The sequence below is a fragment of the Nothoprocta perdicaria genome, unplaced genomic scaffold (assembly GCF_003342845.1).
Source record: "Nothoprocta perdicaria isolate Ctin4 unplaced genomic scaffold, notPer1 scaffold_0, whole genome shotgun sequence".
NCBI lineage: Eukaryota > Metazoa > Chordata > Aves > Tinamiformes > Tinamidae > Nothoprocta > Nothoprocta perdicaria.
Window position 1 is genome coordinate 8,207,214 of NW_020454092.1, and position 18,873 is coordinate 8,226,086.

At 48.3% G+C, this 18,873-nt stretch overlaps 1 protein-coding gene across 3 annotated transcripts in view; it reads left to right on the top strand.

Annotated features, from left to right (window-relative positions):
* The window catches only part of MRAS (muscle RAS oncogene homolog), a 269,308-nt gene that overhangs the window by 232,637 nt on the left and 17,798 nt on the right, over nucleotides 1–18,873 (top strand). The window contains exon 1 of one of the 3 annotated variants that reach the window (XM_026053934.1): nucleotides 1,685–1,735. The exons of 1 other annotated variant lie outside the window; for it this stretch is intronic. The gene's annotated coding sequence lies outside the window, so the exon portion shown is untranslated. Of the gene's footprint in view, nucleotides 1–1,684; nucleotides 1,736–18,873 lie in introns of those variants that run through there. One more of the 3 variants, XM_026053942.1, reaches the window with a different exon arrangement.

Here is an 18,873-nt window from a genome sequence, read left to right on the forward strand (position 1 = left end):
GTGCATGCCGTGCCGGCCCTGGGTGGCCCGGCTCCGAGCACTTGCTGCTGTGTGTCCCCTCGCCCATCTCTGGCACTTGTGGAGCAATGCAGACTGCTCTGTGGAGACAGGAGTTTCTTGTTTGTGCAATGGCAGCTGGTTTCTGCGCCTGCCTTTTGGCCGCTGTGGTGAAGTCTGTGGTGGCTCTCGCCATGCGAACACGCAGGATGCGGCACAGGGTGCGACTGCCTCGGGCGGATGTTTCCAAGTAGTGCAGCCGCGCGAGCAGTGCTGACCTGGCAAAGGCCAGGGGAGCTGGCGAGGTGGATTTATTGTAATAACCAATCCAGGTACCAAATCCGCTCTGCAAGGCAGCCTGGTGAAGGGCCGTGACCCAGCCAGGTACTGCTGCATGCCCTGCACGCAGGATGCAGCCCCAGCTCCCTGCAGGACTGTGCCCAGGTGCTGCAAGGGCAGAGGGGCAGGGCCCTGCACCCTGGCAGGAGGTGAAGGCTGCAGGCAGGGCGCCCAGGCCTTCCCAGAGCCAGGAAGGGCCCCAAGAACTAAACACGGGCCCGTCTGCTCCCTGATGTCTCGCCTGCAGTAACCCCAGTGCATTAAATGTAAACTYGGTGTGATGAAACTTGATAAGGCAGCTGTATAGCCAAGATGAGTGTGTATGTGCACACAKATGTGTGCACATATAAATACAAATATAAATATATATGCATATATATATGCGTGGGCTTAAGTCGAGAGCTGCCCGGAGCGGCCCCGGTTCCGCGCGCGGTCCCGGCTGGTCCCGTGCACGCGAGCGGGGCCGGTCCCGGCGCGGCCGCCCGCGGGGAGGCGGGGGGTGCCCGGCCCCCGKCCCCGCTCCTCCTGCGGGCCGCGCCGCGGACGGGCCCATTGCCCGGGCGGGGGTTGGGGCCGCYGGGCGCCCGGTGCCCTCCGACAGGGAGGAAAAAAATAAAAATAGAAGAAAAACCAAGCAGGAACCGCCCCCCGCGCAGCGCCCCGCGGCTGCGGGCCGCTCCTGGCCGCGGGCAGCGCCGCCCCCTGCGCCGGGCCCGGCTATTTATAGCAGGCGCCGCGGCGCTATAAGGGCGGGCGGGCCGCGCTGCCGCCTTCGCGCGCGCGCTCCCTCCCTCCTTCCCTCCCTCCCTCCCTCCCTCCCGCGCCGGGGGCGGGCGGCGCTGCCCGGCCCGGCCCGGCCCTGCTCCGCTCCGCTCGGCTGCGCTCCGCTCCGCTCTGCCCATCGCGGGCGGCTCGGGCGCGCTGCGCTGCGTGCGGGGCGCGCGGCCCCGGTGAGGCTCGGCGGGCGGGCGCTCCTGCGCTGGCTTGGGCTGTCTGTCCGCTCTGGGTTGGCTTGTGGCAATTATCAAGGGAGGGCAAAGCGGCTGTTTCTCTCTCTCTCTCTCTCTTTCTCTCTGTTTTTTCCCCTCTTCTCTCTGTTCTTACGGCCCCTCAGAAGCGCGGTGGGGCCGGTGGCTCCGCGGGGAACCCCGGCGCTGGGGGCTCCGCGATGCGCTCGCAGGGACGGGCCGCGCGGCTCCAGCCCAGGAGCCCGTCCCTGAGCGCGCGGCCTCTCGCTCCCTCCTCCCGCAGCGTCGCCGCCGGGATGCGGGGCCCCCGCGGGCCATGAGCCGCCCCGCGCCTGGAGCAGCTCCCGGGCCCCGGCGCCCCGGCCCGCAGCGCTGGAGCCCGGAGCAAGCGGCAGCGACCCGGCAGCGCTGGCAGCCTCGCTCCGCCAATGGTACCGGGGGCGCGGGACGGGGCGGGACAGGGTCGTTCTTTATTTCTCTGGGAAACGCTTAAAAATAGCTCGTAAAAGGCTGGGCTGCTGCGGGTTGCGTGTGGGGTCTGGGGGGTCTCTGAGCTGTGCTGCGTGAGGAGAGATGTTGGGACACTTTGGGTTGGAGTTTGCTCTGTTTTTCCCCCCGCAGCGCGTTGGGATGCCCAGCAAGCGCTGCCACCGCCTTCACGTACTGCTCTTTGAGTCGCCAGGTTTCCCATCATGTGGCAGAGCCTGTTTTGGACTGCTCGTTACTTTTCAGAAAAACTTCCAGATTCTTTTGAYGTTTCATTTGTTGGTTTGCTAAACTTTCTAAAGAAGCGATGCTGTCTTCGTTGTAAAGGAGCACAGAGGAGGTCTTTTCTTTTCCCCYCTTTACTTTGAGGAAAAACTTTACGGGGCAAGTAAAGTACAGCTGAAGGACTGGGAGTTTTCATCTTTTGTGCCTAGGATTACTGGTGGTGAGAAAGAAAAGCTGCAACTTTTTTTCCTTACTTCCTCCATGGCTCCAGAACTCTGGAACCAGGGCTTGAAGGTCCCTGCTTCCCAGGCAGGCAGATCAAAGATGCATAAGACTAAATGGGCTGAAAGTTRAGGAGTTAGACCCCGCCTGGACCAGCTTCAGCATCTTTCAGCATTGTGTATGTTGGCGGTCTGGTGCTGGCAGAGTAACTCTCCCTGTTCATCTGGACTTTGTTTTGGGCAGTTTGGGCTAGGGGCCGGGCTTTGTTAAGGGAGCTAAAACCCACAGGGCAGTCGGGCCCCCGTGAGACCCTCCCCTGGTGCAGGCGATTGCAGCGCCGTTCAGCACAGATCTACTGGCCGTGTTCTGGTTTGGTTGCCTTRTGTTATAAACGTATGAAAACCTGAGCTCTCACCGTCTGAGTTAGTGYGTGAGTTGTCTGAAGTTAGGATTCTAGTGACGGGCTGGAAGGCGTGCAGGTTACTGTCGAGAAAAATCTGTTTATGCCTCATGTGGAAACTGTTCRTATGATAGTGCTAACAACACATGTACCAGCTTTTGGTAGTCATACCTGTGTGCCAATGGCCTTTCTGTATTCCTGTTATGAAGTTACTGGGTTAGTAGGTCCTTCCTGCACTTGGGGAGAGGCCATTTCAAAGGTCTAGGACTGCATGGGTCAGCTGTCATTTTTTTTGTGGAAGTTGCTTCCCTGTTGCCCTGAGGACTATCACAAAATGAGGTTTTCCTAGTTTTTCCCCATATGAAATAATTTTAAGGGGAGGTAAGAAAAGACAAAGGTAAAATAAGAAAATGATGAAGTATTAGTCTATAAAAAATAAAGATAGCATAACCACGGACACCCTTCCAGAGATGGGCTTTCTGTCAGTGAATACRGATGAATTGTGATACACAAGAATCAAAATACAAAACCACTTCTGTCTCTTCAGAGAGTAGCGCTAATAGTCCATAGGAAATGGAAATTCTTTGTCCTAGAGCTCTGAGTCAACGTGTTTGACTTTCCTTGGGTTTTGCTTTGCCCTCCCAGCAGATCCCTTGCCCAATGCAATGAGTAGCCTGGGGTGCTGAGGACCCAACTCCCTGCTCGTGTCACTGCTGAATTAGAGGAGTGACAATGGGGTGAAGGTGGCCCAGCACCTACTTTCAGAATTGATGTGAAAGGCAACTTCTTTCTGTTAGAGTTTTGGTGGGTGTTTTCACGAACTTAAGATTCTTTTTTTTTTTTCTTAGAGGAACTAGGAATGAGAGAAATAAAGCTTGCCTTTTTCATTGGGGGGGGAGTTACAAAGGGGATTGGTTTGGGGTTTTCCTCTTAAACTTGCACTGAGGTTAATAAAAGGAAGGGATAAAACTGAATAATCCAGCAGTTAAAGAAGGGAATAATCCAGCAGTTGGAGGACTGCTGCATTCATTCTCCCCACATGATTATTGATACTGAGAAAGACCTGCTGGCTTTTGGGGACAGGACAGAGGAGGGAGAGGGCAAGTCCCATACTGGAGCTGACTTTGTCATTGGCAAAGTATGTATGAGGACAAGTAAATATAGGGAAAACAAATATGGTGAGTTGTTATCAGAGCTGATAACGTGCCAAGGGTTCCTTAGCGCTCCTGGGTAACCGTGAACAGGATCAGTGAAAGTTTTGGAATCCAGACATCAGCTGGGCCAGTCTAGCTTTCTCCCCTGGGTTTTCTTGTTGGCTTTCTGCTGCTATTGCAAAGCTGTTGGTTCTGGTGAGTCCTTACTTCTGCCTTCCTCGGTCTGTGCAGCTTCTGTGGAGCTTTGGTGCAGTGTGAGGCTGCCCTTGGTGCTACCTCAGCCTTCCATCTTCCATGTGACTGTATATCCCTTTTTTCCCTCTTGCYTGTGTTGATTGTATGTAGGAGGAAAGAAACATACTTTAGCATGGGTATAGGCAGCCCTCAGTGCAGAGAGGGCTCGAGGCTGTTCCTATGAAGTGGAGAATATTAACGTGTATCTGCAGTAACAGAGGCATGAGAGACTGGTGTTTGCTTTACTGTCATAACTGAGTATATTAGGGCTGAAGGGACAGATTCAATAGGGGACATACAGACTTCATTTTCAGGCTTCCAAGGCAGTGCTGYAAACAAGACTGTGGAAGAGAAATAGTCTGAGAAGATGCAGAAACATACTTGAAAGCGACTGTTCAAAGAGCAATGATATTCTTGGTGTATGAGGCTCCCAAATTTCGTGACATACAGAGCAGAAGGGCTYGAGAGGATCCAGTCCAAGTGGCAGCAGAACGTGCGTGGGACTGGCAGATGGGAGGAACGTTGGTCCCCTCCTTCATGGAGCTGCAGCTTCTTTCTGCTATTGTTGTCCATAGAAGAGACTTGACAGAAAAGGTCCTTGGTGAGRAGGGGGGAATATGGTTGACCTCTGCTACTAGAGCATCAATGCCTGTATTTGTTTTCCACAGGGAATACCAAGTATTGAGAGGTAAGCAGCCAACACACCAGCGGGATACGTAGTGATGGTTTACATCTAATGTACATGCAGAGCAAATCCATAAACTTTTAATAATAATCTGCAGTAAGCCATGATTGGCTCTTTCTGAGCAAAGAGAGGATAAAGAACAGCTGTAGTGTCAGGTGCTGGGTTTCTTGGCATGCTTCTTTTTGAGATATATGACTCGCATTCTCTATTTGAGAACTTAGTGGAGCAATTGCTGATCCAGGCATGTATATATGAGAAAATGTCAGTGAGGGAGTAATACATATGGAAATCTGCACAGAGATGTGGCAAACTGACTGCTGCTAGATGATGAAATAACTGCAGATAAATAAAACTAATATCTGCCGAAGTAAAGATTGAGGGAAGAGGTGGGGGAAGGTTTGGGGGAGGTTATTTTGTAGTAGTGTGCTCTAGCATCTATTACTGACCCTTCCTGCTTCAGATGCTAGTTCTTTGGTAATTGGTGGCAAGTGCTGCACAGATGTTTAGAGCAGAGAGCAGCCAGGGCTGGCTGAAGATGTGAAAACTTGTCTCCAAATATCTCCTCTGTCACAGGCTGGCCGAAATCAGCAACTCCTCTACCTAACAGTGAATCTGCCTCTTATTGAATGAGCTTTTCTTCTCTCTGAAATAGGGTAATAAAAGCTTCTTCTTCATGGGGGAGGTGCCGAGAGCATAAATATAGTAAAATGCTGCGATGTCTTAGGTATTTGAGGTACTTTGGGATTGATTCATCCTTCAGCTATGTCTGTCCTGTGCCTGAGGAATGACCAGAAATGGTCCACTGAATTGCTCAGCCCTTATACAAGTGAGGTTTCTTGTAATGTTTGGTTAAATGCTAACTTTCCTTATTTGCATTTACCTCTGGGAGTTGGTTTGCTATTGATCCCAGCTCATGGTCTTGAGATTAGGCTTGAACATCTTTCTAATCTTATGAAGAACTACTTGACGTGTGCAGACCCCCTCCTCCTGTCCCCTGGTAACACCATGTCCTGCCTTGCATGTCCTGAGTGTTGAGCCTTTTTCTGAAGGTCTGCTTTGGAAACAAATATGGAACTGTATGCAGTATGGTTAGAAATAATTTATTCTCTTATCCATACTCTCTTATTTTTCTCAATCCCTCTCAACCTTCTGCTTTGCCTAAGCCTTTTTTATTGYTGCAAATTCCTTTCAGATAGTTTCATACAAAGCTTCAATTCTAAATGTACRGTAGTTGTTTCCCATATTAACATGATAAACTTACCTGGTGTAGTAAGTTGGTGGCCCATTCATAGGGCCTTAGAAAATGGTGCCATAATTCATGGAGGGAAAAATGCATGTATTTTCCCAAAAATGAGGGAAGTGTGGGGGGGAAATGCCTCCAGCTGTTTTGCTCTTAATGTACTTTGTTTYTGTTCTTTCCCCTACCTTCTCCTGATCACATCTGCCTTGTTCTTGGTTTAGTGATGAGTGTGATTGAGGCCTTATYGAGAGCTATTGGTGGTGATAAGGAGTGATCAAAAATGGTGCAGCATGTAGTGACTGAAGACCAAGAAGTTAATCCAAGTTTTCATCATCTAAGGTGAAAACAAGAAGAACTGCATCAGCCCCCACGGTGACTGTGCTGACAGCCGGTTCACCATCCACCTGCTCCCTGGGGCGTGCTTTAACCTGGCCAAGTGTTTCCTGGGGTCAGTGCTTGTAGGTGTAAGTAAGTCCTGGAGTGTAAGTCCTGGAGTGYAAGTCCTGGAGTGCTTTCTGATTTACTGGAGTGTAAATAAAGGAAGAAGGTCTCTCCTTTAGGAGCTCACTCATCGGCATGTATTAGTAACGCTCATCAGTTTTTCACTGGAACTTTGATAGCGTAATTACTTTAAAAGGGTAACACATTCAAAACTACCTCTGTGACTTTGGGAGCTGGATTCCTAAGAGTCTTAGTCACTGTTTTAAATAGGAATCAGATTTTACAGCTTCCCAGAATCCTGAAAGCTTTACCAAAAGACTTCTGTTATCATGTCTTTAAAATGTCAGGTTCCAGGACAAGTGTGGCAGCTCTAGCACTCCGCTTAATTCGGATATTAACTAGAGAGGTTGAAGAAAGCATTTGAAAAACACTATGAAAACTAGATTCTAATAGGTAATCAGGCTAGAAAGGTCAATGTTTTAAAAATCTATTTGCTTTGGTTATTTGAGAGTAGGGTTGGTGTATGCATGTTTTTTCAGCTGTGTCTTTAGGGCAACTAGGGAGTCAAAAGCCTGGCCATCGATGTGGTGGGAGTCGTTTCTCCAGATGCAAACTGATGTGCTGAAGTCAAGCAATTTGAGAACAGCTTGAGTTACCTGGACAAACAAAGTTATCAGAAGAAACATATAAACTGGAAAAGCACTCTGGCATATTGTTGTATTTATGTTTGTGTAGCTAAGACCATAGTTGGCTTTCTGTTTTAGAGATGATAGATTACTCTTGGGTATCTGTGATAGAATTTTTTAAGTCAAGGGAACACTTTTAATGGTGTCTTGGTTCATTTTGCATCAGACCAGTGGAAGAGGGCCCTACTATTTGTCTTTCTTTTATAGCAGGGGAATTCATGAAATCAAAAGAAACTTCACAACCTTATATGGGAAAGTTTGGAGGTAGACAGGAGAGTAGTGAAATTGGATCTCAATTCCCATGAAAACTACCCAGCTCTGATCCATGCTTTTTCCAGCAGATTCTTCCTCCTATGTCAGTTCAAAGCATTTGCTCAGCTAGATAAGATGAAGGTTTGTTCCTCAGAGGAGGAAAGCGTTCAGGCTTGGTAAGGGGAGTTCAGGCTTGCTGCAGGAGGCAGGTGTGTGGGGATGGAGGCTGGTAGGGCAGGGAGCAGGAGAGGCTCTCGGTGGGCAGGAATGCTGCAGGCCCCTTGGTGCTGTGGCTCTACAGTGCCTGGAGATGTCTCCTGATGGACCAAGAGCTGCTTTCACTCGTGGTCAGCCCCCCGGGAGGCACCAGGGCGTTTCCTCCAATGGGGTAGTGGCAGCTTGCAGAACTTTTTTTTTCTTCTTCTTTCCGTTTGAATAATGAGCAGAACAATATGAGTTTTCTTTCTCAGAATGTATTCACATTTATGGGATGCTCTGTCTGAAAAGGAAAAGAGGAGTCATGGAGCACTGTGTTAATGCTTAATATTTATGTCTACCTCCTGTGGGCCTGAAGGCAGCAGAGATTGAGTGACAGTCCCATAAAGTTTTTAGAGGATTTAGAGATCAAACTAAAGCCCGCTGTCAATTAAAACAATCCAATTAAAACATGCAGTGCCTTATCGCAGGCCCAGAGCATGCACCTTGTGCTAGTTGCAGTGAACTGCTCCCCTTGCAAAGGCAGCAAGTGCCCAGTGCCATCAGCTCCCCTAGACCTCAGTTGAGTGATGGAGCTCGGATTCGAGTCTGCCCAGCCAAGGGCCGTGCTGTGCGATGGCCTCACAGCAGGTCCCACCAGGTGCTGGTGAYAGAGAGGCCACACATTGGATGCTTCCTTTTACGGCATGTCACGATACTACTGAGTTCACTTGGCTTGCATCTGATTAAAGTGCAAAGTGTTCTTTCTGGTTTTTATTTTTTTTCTTTTAACCTTTTTCGTGAATTACTGGTCTGCTTGAGTGAATGCAGCTCTCCCCATGCCTGCCAGCGTCCCTCAGCCCTGAGCACAGGTAGCAGAGGGGTTGGGGCTGGGACTTCTCCGCTTGGTGGGCCAAGAACGAAGGTTGGAAATGGGCTTTGTGCCGAGCTGTGGGAACGCACYGTGGTGGTGAATGCCGGTTGTTGCCAACAAATCTGCATTTTACAGGCACACCGAGGGCTCTGCCAGCGTCTCTGTTTTACCCACTTGTTTGGGAGGAAGAGTTGCAAGAGAGCTGAAAATAATAATCACAGTGAAATCTTGAGGTTTAAAGGGTGTGTGTTGTTGTGGGTTTTGTTTTGTTTTTAGAATCTGTTATGTTAGTGTAAAAGTGAGCTTATTTAAACTTCCTTCAGTGTATTTTTGAGGTTTATGCAGGAAAACAGAGAAGTCTATAGCGATGTGCGGCTGACTTGTTGAACCAAATACTTGCTTGCCTTGCTACCAAAAGAAGTGGTGAAAAGCTGCTGAAAAGGGGTCTATTGTTTGCCCTGTTGAAAGCACAAAGGCTTGCAGGGAGTCTAATACCCAATAGCTGGAACAAGAACCCCCCCAACTCCATGTAAAGGATGCAAATTCCACAGTGGGAATCTGTCTCGAGGCGACCCAGCACTCCAGAAGAGCAAATCCAACAGCACCGTGCATTCCTCAAACTTAAATGACCTTATGCCAAGTTTAGAGTTGAAAATGGAGAACTCAAAAGCCTACACATGCCTGAATATGGGTCCTCGAAGTAACTCAACCTCATGTGTATAAAGTTAGGGACTGAACCATAACGTGTTATTTCATCATGCCACCATTTGCTCTCTGACTGCATTGTTTAGAAATAAGACTTAAATTCACATTTCCATTTAAGCTAAAAAAATGATGCAGCTCTGGCAGGAGGCATTTTTTATCTCTAAGCTCCTGAGCTGTGACACAAGCTCTTTTACCAGTTGATTATTGTGCACAAAGACTCCAAAAAGCTGCAGAATGAAGTAAAGTGGAGCTGGATGGAGATGGAATTTAATTTCAGGCTCATCCAGATATTGTTATCAGGTCTATCATCTGTACTTACCATATCCAAATAGCTCTTGAGTGGTCTGCATAGGTAGCTGGCAATCCAGTAGAGATTGTGATCTTCAGAAAATGTATAACCAATATTTTGTGCAATGCTTGGTACAGWTATATTGGTGCTTCCAGTGTTAGTACAAGGTTTGTTGGGGAGGGGACATTCATCTCTGTCAGTCATGGCCCTTAAGCCTGGAAGAAGCCATCAAGGGCTTTCACTGAGCTGGGACTATGAACAGGGAAGGGTGGTAACGTCACCAGAGGCATCGCTTTGCCTCAGGAGGGCTTCCCAAGAGGCTGCAAGGGGCAGGCTGAGAGCTGGTTTGACACATGTTGATTTGAAGTGGGAACAAGAGTCCCTGACAGTTGAGGAGGAGGAGACATGGCCCAGTGCTCTGAGAAAACCACAAACTTGAGCAAATTGTTTTTGTGAAAGGGTGCAACAGAAACACGGGTGGTCTGAGCTCTTGAGAKTAGCAAATGATCTGTTAGGTTCAACCCCAGCCCTACACCTGATGTAAACACCTGTGGCAACCAAGACCTGCGTTGCCTGAGCCCAGCCAGGGCCCACTCTGCCCTGGGTGATGGGCTGCAACCCTAGATTGAAAATCTGAAGGCTCCTGTGAGCTGTAGTGACCAGGAGGGCTTGAATACGCATTTGCTGCTCCCTCAGAAAACATTTTATAGCTCAAGGGCAGAATGCTGGGCGAGACATCTCTTCGTCTTATCCCCCCGCCACCGCCTTTCASTTTAATCTGCAAGCAGATGCAGTAGCGTGTGTGAGGAGCTGAGTTGGGCCGTTTGCTTTCCTGGGGTTTGGTCCTGTCTAAAAAGATGGTGAAAGCTCAAGTAAAATATTCTGTTGAGCATCGTTTCCTCTGTGCGTTCTGCAGCATGGCTTAATGCAGTGCGGAGAGGCTGCTAAGTTGCTGCATTATCCCTGTTCTGTGAGCATTTTGTTACTTGAGATTTATCTATGGAGCATTAAGTCTGTCTTCTGAAGTTTGGCTTACACGGAGGGTCTGTGGAGCACCCAGAGCCTTTCATGTTAATCAGCAAAGTTTGCKAAGAGGATAGATAATTTGTTATTCTTTTTGCAGTGTAGCAAGTCTGTTTAATTAAGCATGTGGGATTTGAATTATTTAATAGCAGAAGAGTATCTATCTACTTTTGTGTTGTTGAAGATCTCTGGCAACCTATTTTTATTCCTTAGATTTTAAAATCATGAATTTTGGAGACTCTGTGAACCTCAGGAGAATGGCTTACTGAGCCTGGGAGGGCAGGGAAATACTCTTTTCCTAAGGCCCCCTGAGCACAGCAAGTCGCTCCCTGTTGTTTACACACCAGCCTCACAAGAATATGGGAATAAATGTTAACCTGTCCAAGAAAAGAAGGAAAACATGTATTTTCAGGCCTATGCTGCATAAAGAATTGGCTTGCTTTGAGTAATTCCTTCTGCAGCACCGAAAACGAGGAGGAATCCTCTGATTTGGAGGTCAGATTGCCTCATCAGCTTCTAAAAGCCATGAGAAATATAACAGTGGCTCTAGTCAGTGTGGGCTTGGGAAGATCTGAAGGAGGCGGCAGAGTAACCAAGCGGTGGGAAGGGGCAAGGATGAGTCACCCAAGCGGCCAAGGGTTTCCCAACTGGAGAAGTGGGTGGCCCTCAGCCATCCTCAGAAAGAGGGGAGCTGGGCAGGGCGTGAGGAGATGCCTGCGGTGCTGGGGRAGGCGGGCGGCCAGGCCAGGCCAGGCCTAGTTAGCAAGCGGAGGAGGGAGGAACTCACTGACAGAGGCGCTTGGCCCCGGCGCGCTCCTGACACGTGTCCCAACCGAGGCTCGTGCTCCTCAAGCCCTCCCGACCCCGGGCTAACGAGCACCAGCTCCATGTTAAGACCAGTGCACTTCAAAAGCTTTGTCGAAGTGCGGGTGGGTGGACACAGTGGGTGGAGCTGCTGACCCAAAATATCATTTCCCCTTCCTAAGGCTGGGCGTGCACCAAGCTTGGGCCTCTGTGTGGTGAAAGAATATGAACCAAAAGTGCTGAGGGATGCAGTGGTTAAATTGAAACATGCTGTGGCAAGATGAAAGTAATCTTGTCCCTTACTGGCCCTTAATGCTCTGGGGCTTTATATTTTTTTTTCATCCAGTGGCTGGAATCCCTGCCATCCTTATCTATGTTTTTGTGCTTTTAATAGAGAGAATTTTATATGCAGAAACATGTCAGAACGGCTTCCCCTGTCAAGAGAAGCCATCTCATATTATTCAACCTTACAAGGTCAAGATAAAACATAAGGTTATCTAGAGCTATCTTTCAGTTTAAATTTATTTTTTGCAATGTCCTTGACTGCTCTGAAGCATTTAAAAAAGACCTCTATGTGATGTGAATGAATGTCCCTTTAGTAGGAGAACCCAATGGTTCAAAGGAGGACCAGATGCCAATTCATTCTTCTCTTGTGGATCACGTTTTAAGTATCGAGCTCATAGAAAGAAGTAGCTGAGCTGCCAAGACTAGCTCAGACTAGCATTTTGTTATAGTGATGCTTAAAAATAATGGCACCCTGCAGACATAGGGATGGCAAATGAGACCATGTGACTTTACTAGGAGGTAAAGTAAGGTCAGAACAACRCAACGTTGCATCCCAGTATTTTGAGGGAAAGACCTTGGTGTGTTTACTCTGCTGTGACTTTGCAGCAGGATAGCTGTGCATCCCAGTGTGATAGATGGAGAAACATCTGCATCGTTCTGGGCACTGAAGGCAAAGCCTAAGCACATCTGTGAAAAGCCTCTGCAGAGGTCTCCAGGGGATTGAAATTCAGGAGAGTCAATTCAGTGAAATGCATCTGTGCCAACCCTCTGGAGAGCAGGGTAACTGAACCAGGGACGTGCCATGGTAGAACTCATCAAGGACCAGGGGCCCTTCTTTGAAAGTTGCTCTCTCTTTGAGTGTGGCATAGTGAAGGTGAGCCTGACCTCAGAAACTCCATCCAGGTGCGTTTTGTTCAGTTCCCACGTGGTGCTGCTTGGAAAGTGACTCTTCCCGTGGCCTGGATAGAGCGGGAGCGGTGCTAAGATAATAACAATAGTAAAGCTGTGGTGTGCTTCATGGACACGGATGCTAGAGCCTTTACGTATGGAACAGCAGGAGAAGTTAGTGCTTGGCATGGGAAAGATGTTTGGGGCGATGGGTTGTGCCCCTCCCTTTTCCACTTAATTAACAAATAGAAGGGATTCTTATTTAACAAATAGAAAGGATTCTTATTTATTAATGGAGTGTTGTTTGAAATTGTGAGTGAATTTCTGAGGTGATTCCACAGAATCGAGGAGCCCAGCTGGTGCCTCAGTCACCTGAGGTGCTTTAAGTGAATGCCATAGACTTTTGAGGTGTGATTTTTCCATAGTACACTAATCCAGCACAGCGCTGTAGACTCATTTGCTGGCACTGTTTATATCCGTTATGTGGCACCACCTGCCAAAATCATGGAGCATAATGGAAGTGTTAATGAACACACATATCCTCCCACGTTGCTACTGGTTGAAAAACTTAAAAACTGAGGCATGGAGATTTAGACTGAGCTTAGAAAAAAAGAAAAGGTTTAGTGTTTCCTAATGCAGGTCTTGGCTGAATATGAGGACGTGGCCTCACCTGCCTGCATAGTCTTGACTCAAAGCTACTTCTTGCTCTGCGTGGCCCTCTGGATGCATCTCTCTTTGCATTGAGTGGCTGCAGAGGGGGCTACCGAATTCAAAGGAGGTGAAGGCACCTATGGAGAGGTTTCTAAGATGTGCTGACCTTGGGCTGCTGCTGTCTAATGCATCATCTCTTGTTGACACATATAGATACCTTGAGCAGCTAGCAGCAAAACTGAGTTGCTGAGCAGTGCTGGCCACTAAATGCTGTGCTCTGGCTAACTATTTTCCAAGAGAAAGCCAGTGCTGCGTGTGGAGGGAGCTGTGCCCAGCTCTGCTGCTGACTCGCATCCGTGCAAGCTGTTCCTCTTGGGAACAACTTGGCAGGGTGAACATATTTGATAGGAGCGAGGACTTGAGTCATCCATTTTTAAACCCTGTTGCTCGGGGGTGGTTTGGACGGTTGCCTGCCACTTGCTTAGCACCTGTTTAACATGGGAGCGTTGAGATGTGTCCCTGCCACGGACAGGGCCTGCYGGGCTGGCAAGGAGCACGAGGAGGGCAGCGGGGCACGGAGCCGGAGAGACGCACGGGGTATCAGRGAGAGGAGCCCCGGAGAGGAGCCGGGGTCAGCCTGGGTGCTGGTCGAGTGCTCGTGGCRTAGTCCCCATGTCCGTGTTGGCCAAGCTCTACTGAAACTCCATCCTTGGATGTCGCAGACTGGCCTGGGAGCCGTCTGCTCCTCTGCCCCTGGCAGGGTGTATAACGTGACCTGCAGGCTGCCGTGAGCACTGCCCTCRACTCAGGAGTTTGGTGAAACTATCAGAGTGCCCAGTACAGCCTTTGGGTTTTTTTTTTTTGCCCTGTGGCCTAAAAGTGTTGCCAAAAATATCAGCAATGCTCTATAGTTCGCAGGTGGCTCATAGCAGCATTAAGGCCCTCACTTGTGTTTTTCTGTAACATGGGCAGCAGTAGTGTTCCTGCCTGTAAAGCATATATATTTGAGTCAAGGCTTGGAAACTTGCAGTAAAGAATTTGGAAATAGTCTTGAGACTTTCGTCCTCTTCCCTTGCTCCCAGAAGACTCGGGCAGCAGCATCGTGGGATTTCACAGGCCGAGAAGGGCTGCAGCAACCCGGGCTCTGGCTTTGGAAACCTCGCTAAGCAGCGTGACCGGTTAGAGAGACCACTGAGGGCAGTGGGGTTGGAGCCTATTTGCTGGTGTGTCAGCAAGCTGTGATGTGTAGGAGGGAAGCTGCCCGTTTCCAGGGATTGTGCGAGCAGGAAGGGCAGTTTGGGAGCTGCCGTGTGCTTCCTCCGTGGCGGGCCTGTTCTTGTGGCGTTATCTCTAGCTGGGCAGGGCAGGAGAACATCGTGGCTATCTGATTTCTTGCTACAGTATGTTTAGGTCAGCTTCAGTGTTTCCATGATAACATAGGAGAGGCATTCCTAGCCTCACTCATCAAGAATTTTCAAGAGCAATTTTGTCATCCTCTGATGGCTCCCGAGAGCTTTGGAAATAAATGAGTAAGGAAAGGGATGTTGTATTTAACTGCACAAGAAGTGATGGAAGTAAAGGTGGCTGAACCATCCGCTTCTTCCATGGCTAGTCTAACCTATGGGGATGCTCTCATTCCTTAACAGAAGGGTTGGAATAAGCTCAAGTGGGCAAACTTGAATTAAAATTATACACTGTTAATCAAGATTTGTTAGATAAAGAACAGGCTCCTGTGGAGCTGTTAGCTTCCACATCGTGTATCCGGATCTTCCTACAAAACTGCTAGCAGCAGCACTGCAATTCAGCAGATGATCCAAACCCCACTTAAACATTTAAAAAAAATCTGGCCTCTACATCTGTCTGTTGGCTTSTCAGAATGACAGGAATCTTCTTACATAGTTTGAAAAGGGCACTAAATCATTGAGAGAAACACTCTGAGGATTAATGGWGCTGTTGTGGGAGCTAGAGGAGGGCTTGGGGGAGGGATGTAGAGTTCATTTCAAATGACATTTGTCAAGATGATTGATGGGTCCAGCGCTGTATTTACATATAGATCAGAACAGTGACAAGCACATGCTTAAAAGTATAAATGAACCTTCAAGCCCAGCCGGGCCAAGGGAAAGCTGCTGCCATTTGTTACAACGCTGTGTTACAATGAGGACTCAGGATTATTTGCCCAAGATTTCATTTGAGAGGGAGTTGGGGGGTAGGGGGACAACTGCCTAACATCCAAATAATTTTCAGTGACATGTGGTGTGTGTGGTTTTTTCTTCAAGGCTGTAATTTTGTTTCCTGAAATAACTATCAGGCATCATCAGGCAGTTACTGCCTTTAGCTGCCTTTTGTGCGAATCTCAAGTGCTTCATTACTCCCCCGGTGAGTTTTCTTTCTCTTACAGTAAATTTGAGCAGCGTCTGTGCAGTGGGGGAGGTGATGGCATCTTGGGCTGAAAAGAGAGGCCCAAGAGGCAGTCATGAGTCCAGGGAGTGCTGCCCTCTGGGTCCAGCATCTTTTTGCCCTGGAGAAGTCAAGACCTCACTTCCAAAACCCACAGGTACATTTCCCGAACACTAAATTTCTCCAGTTGCAGCTCTTTATTCTTGGATTGAGGGTTTTATTTTTAAACAACAGTTTATGGCTTTTTTTTTTTTTCCTCTCTCTTTAATAATGTTGTGATAGTGCTTTGATCACTGCTCCAAAAGGAAATGTCTGTAATTTCCTGTACGGGTCCTGCCAGGTGCTGGGCTCCGTCAGATCTCCTGGAAGCTGATGGGAGTTGCAAGCACTCTCACCTGGCAGAACTTTGGATATTAGGAAATCTCRGAGTTAAAATTTCACTTGGATTCTGAACAGTTTAATGTCTGAAGTACAGAGAGTGCCAGAAGCTGGTTTCCTTCACGACTGATCTCTTCCACCCTAACTTCCCACAAAAGACTTCCAAAGCAGTCCAGCTTTTGCTCTGCGCATCCTTTTAGAGGCATTGCCTGGGCAGGAAATTTAGCAGACCAAAGGAAACCTGGCTGACAGTTAATCATCTCTTTTTAATAATTGGTGGTGGTTGTCCATACACCTGCAGGTCCTGTGACTCCCAAAGATTTGGGAGCCAGTGGTGCCAACCTGAGGAAGTAATTCCTGAGGTTTGTTGARCTCTGAGCAACGTGGCTCCTGGGAGGCAGCTGCCACCAGGAGAACGTGCACCATGTCTCAGGGCTCTCGGGGCCTCTGGTCCAAGGGCCTGGCCGTGACACACGAAGACTGAACTATTTTGGTACCTCGCTGGCTTCTCTGGGTGGTGGTTGTAGCACTCCAGCCAGCAGCCTGCAACAGGAACACAGAGGGAAGCGTTCAGTTCTTGCAGAGTCTCAGCCCTGGAGGCRTTTCATGGAGCTGCTAACGCTCACGAAGCGGCTGGCTGGAAGGGTGTAAGCAAGCGAGCTGGGGCTCAGGGAAGAGTTATTAATTGCAACTTGCAATTAATAATTATTAATTGCAACTGCAGGAGTAGCTGGCAGAAACTCAGTGGCTGATACAGGCTTCCTCAGCCTCAGGTAAAGTTGGTGTCTTCAGGTGCACACAGCTCTGGCAGGGCTTATGTGAAGAGCTATCCAYGGATCAAAGCAAGCCAAATTCCCTTGGCTATAGGCTTGTCAAATTGGTCAACATATATAATATGGCTAAATAAGTTAAGTCTCTGTGTGTTATTATGAGGGGCTGCAGCCTCACTGAAGATACCAGTTCTGGAGAGGTGCAGCAGAGGAGCAGGGAGCTGGTTGTTCCCACACAGACTCTGCTGTAGCTTTTTCAAGGTTTCATAACAGAAATGAGCAATTTGTGTCTCCTGTTGCCATGGAGACGGTAAATGGTTGTCATAGGAGGCTCCTTGGTGAAGAAGCCAGTGTCTTYAGTTGCACTACCCTCCTCTGCAAGTCAAAGGCTTGAACCTGCTCCCGTTCACTTGTTGCAACAGTTTTGACCCCAGAGCTCTGCCTTCCTGAGAGAAGGACTAGAGCCCTCTATATGAGCACCAGCATATCTGAATTAGGTTTTATTGTGGGGGTAGATAGCCACACATGTACTCRGATGAGCAGAAATTGCAGTGATTTTCACAAGTATGGATCTGTCCTGCTTACATGCAGGGGAGTTTGACAGAGGTGATGGGGATCAGATATCTGTGCTGTGGTGACCACAGGAACTTGGTGGTCCAGTSTCACGGACTCGTGCAATTTCTGAATATCTTCATCCTCGGCATTTTTATATTCCTTGGGATGCTATAGGGGGGTTACCTCAGCTCTTCCACTCCAGCTCTGCTCATAGAAAGATAAATGATGTTTTATACAGTTCATTCTGCTTCCCAGTCTAGTAAGGGGCCCTTCCTGCACAGAAGGACCCAACCTCCAGGTCAGCATTTCTCTTTTTCTTTGCCATCTATCCCAGAAATAGCCACATTTCTGACTGACTCAGTGTCTCAGGCTTGTGGTGTCAAGACAGGGATTTGCTGGCGTGTATGAAGGAGACCGTATAAATCAGCCTACTTCCCATGGCTTAAACAGTCCTGGCAACATGCATCAGCCCAGGGAATGGGCTGTTCTTTTGGCTCCTTCAAAATAAACAACTATATAAATTGTAAGATGATAATCATCAGAGCTCATTAGCTTAATACCACATGCTGCTTTGTATTCAGACAATAGATTTTWAAAAAGGCCTGAGCTTCACTTTCCACAATCAGATTTACAGCAAACCCGCTTATCTGCACTCCTCGCTTTCCCTTTCTGAGGACCATGTCAGTACTCCTGCCAAGAAAAGCATCAACACCAGCTCGAGTCTTGTGCACTTGCCCATAGTGACGTGCCCAAACAGTGTGAAGTCCTGCACGCCTCTGGGAGCGTTTAATGCCTTCCAGTAGATTGCATGTTGGTTTTAAGGTGGGGTTTATGGTCTGGTGTGGGTTATAATCTCATCAAAACACAAGCTGTCGATTTGCTTCAATTATTTGTGTTCCCTGCTTGCTACCCCTGAATTCAGTTCTGGCTGCTTCTCCACAAGATGTGTAATTCTTCAATTTGGTGACTTAGACATACATTAACCACACTTCTGCAGATACCCAGAGCCAAATGCCCTGGCTCTAGCCACGCACGTGTTGGTCAGAGTCACAGTAAGTTCAATGGACTAAATATTAGGATATTACATTGGGAAATGTTTAATGCAAGCTTAGCTTGAGGCATCTTAGGGGAGGGAGTTAAGGGCYTGGCTGAATGTCTGTGAAAACGTCACACTTGTCGGCTGAGCAGTAGCTTGTGGTTTTGTGACGAGGTCAAAAATTCTGCACAAACTGGGAATGTTGTTTCACATGTGTGGCCTTTCCCCTGCCGTATGAGCACAATTGCTCTTTCACAGGGCCTGCTCAGAGACAGGCTGAGTGAGGGCTCCCAGGCACTCTGCAGGGTAAATAAATAAGGGGTGAAATCTTGGCCACGGGCAAAGCAAAAACGGACATTTCCAATTGCCATTGCTTGCCATGGAAATGCTGTTCTCAACAATTTCTTCAAAGATGGTTTAGAAGGAAGGTAACTTAATGACACTTCTTGCTTTGAAAGTTTTGATTTGTTTCAACCTGGACAAGAGATTTTGCAGTTCTCARTAGCCTCAGCAATCTCACCCATGTGGTGATCTTCTTTCTCGCTCTTCCAGGGTTTTCTTTTTTACAGAAAAAACAGAGTTCTTTTGAGGTCAGGGAGGTCCAGTAAATGATCATAATTAGAGGCATTCAACTCGTGCAACTTTTGGATTATGCATTCTGCAAGTTATTTCATATTTGCAAAAGCCCCTCAGA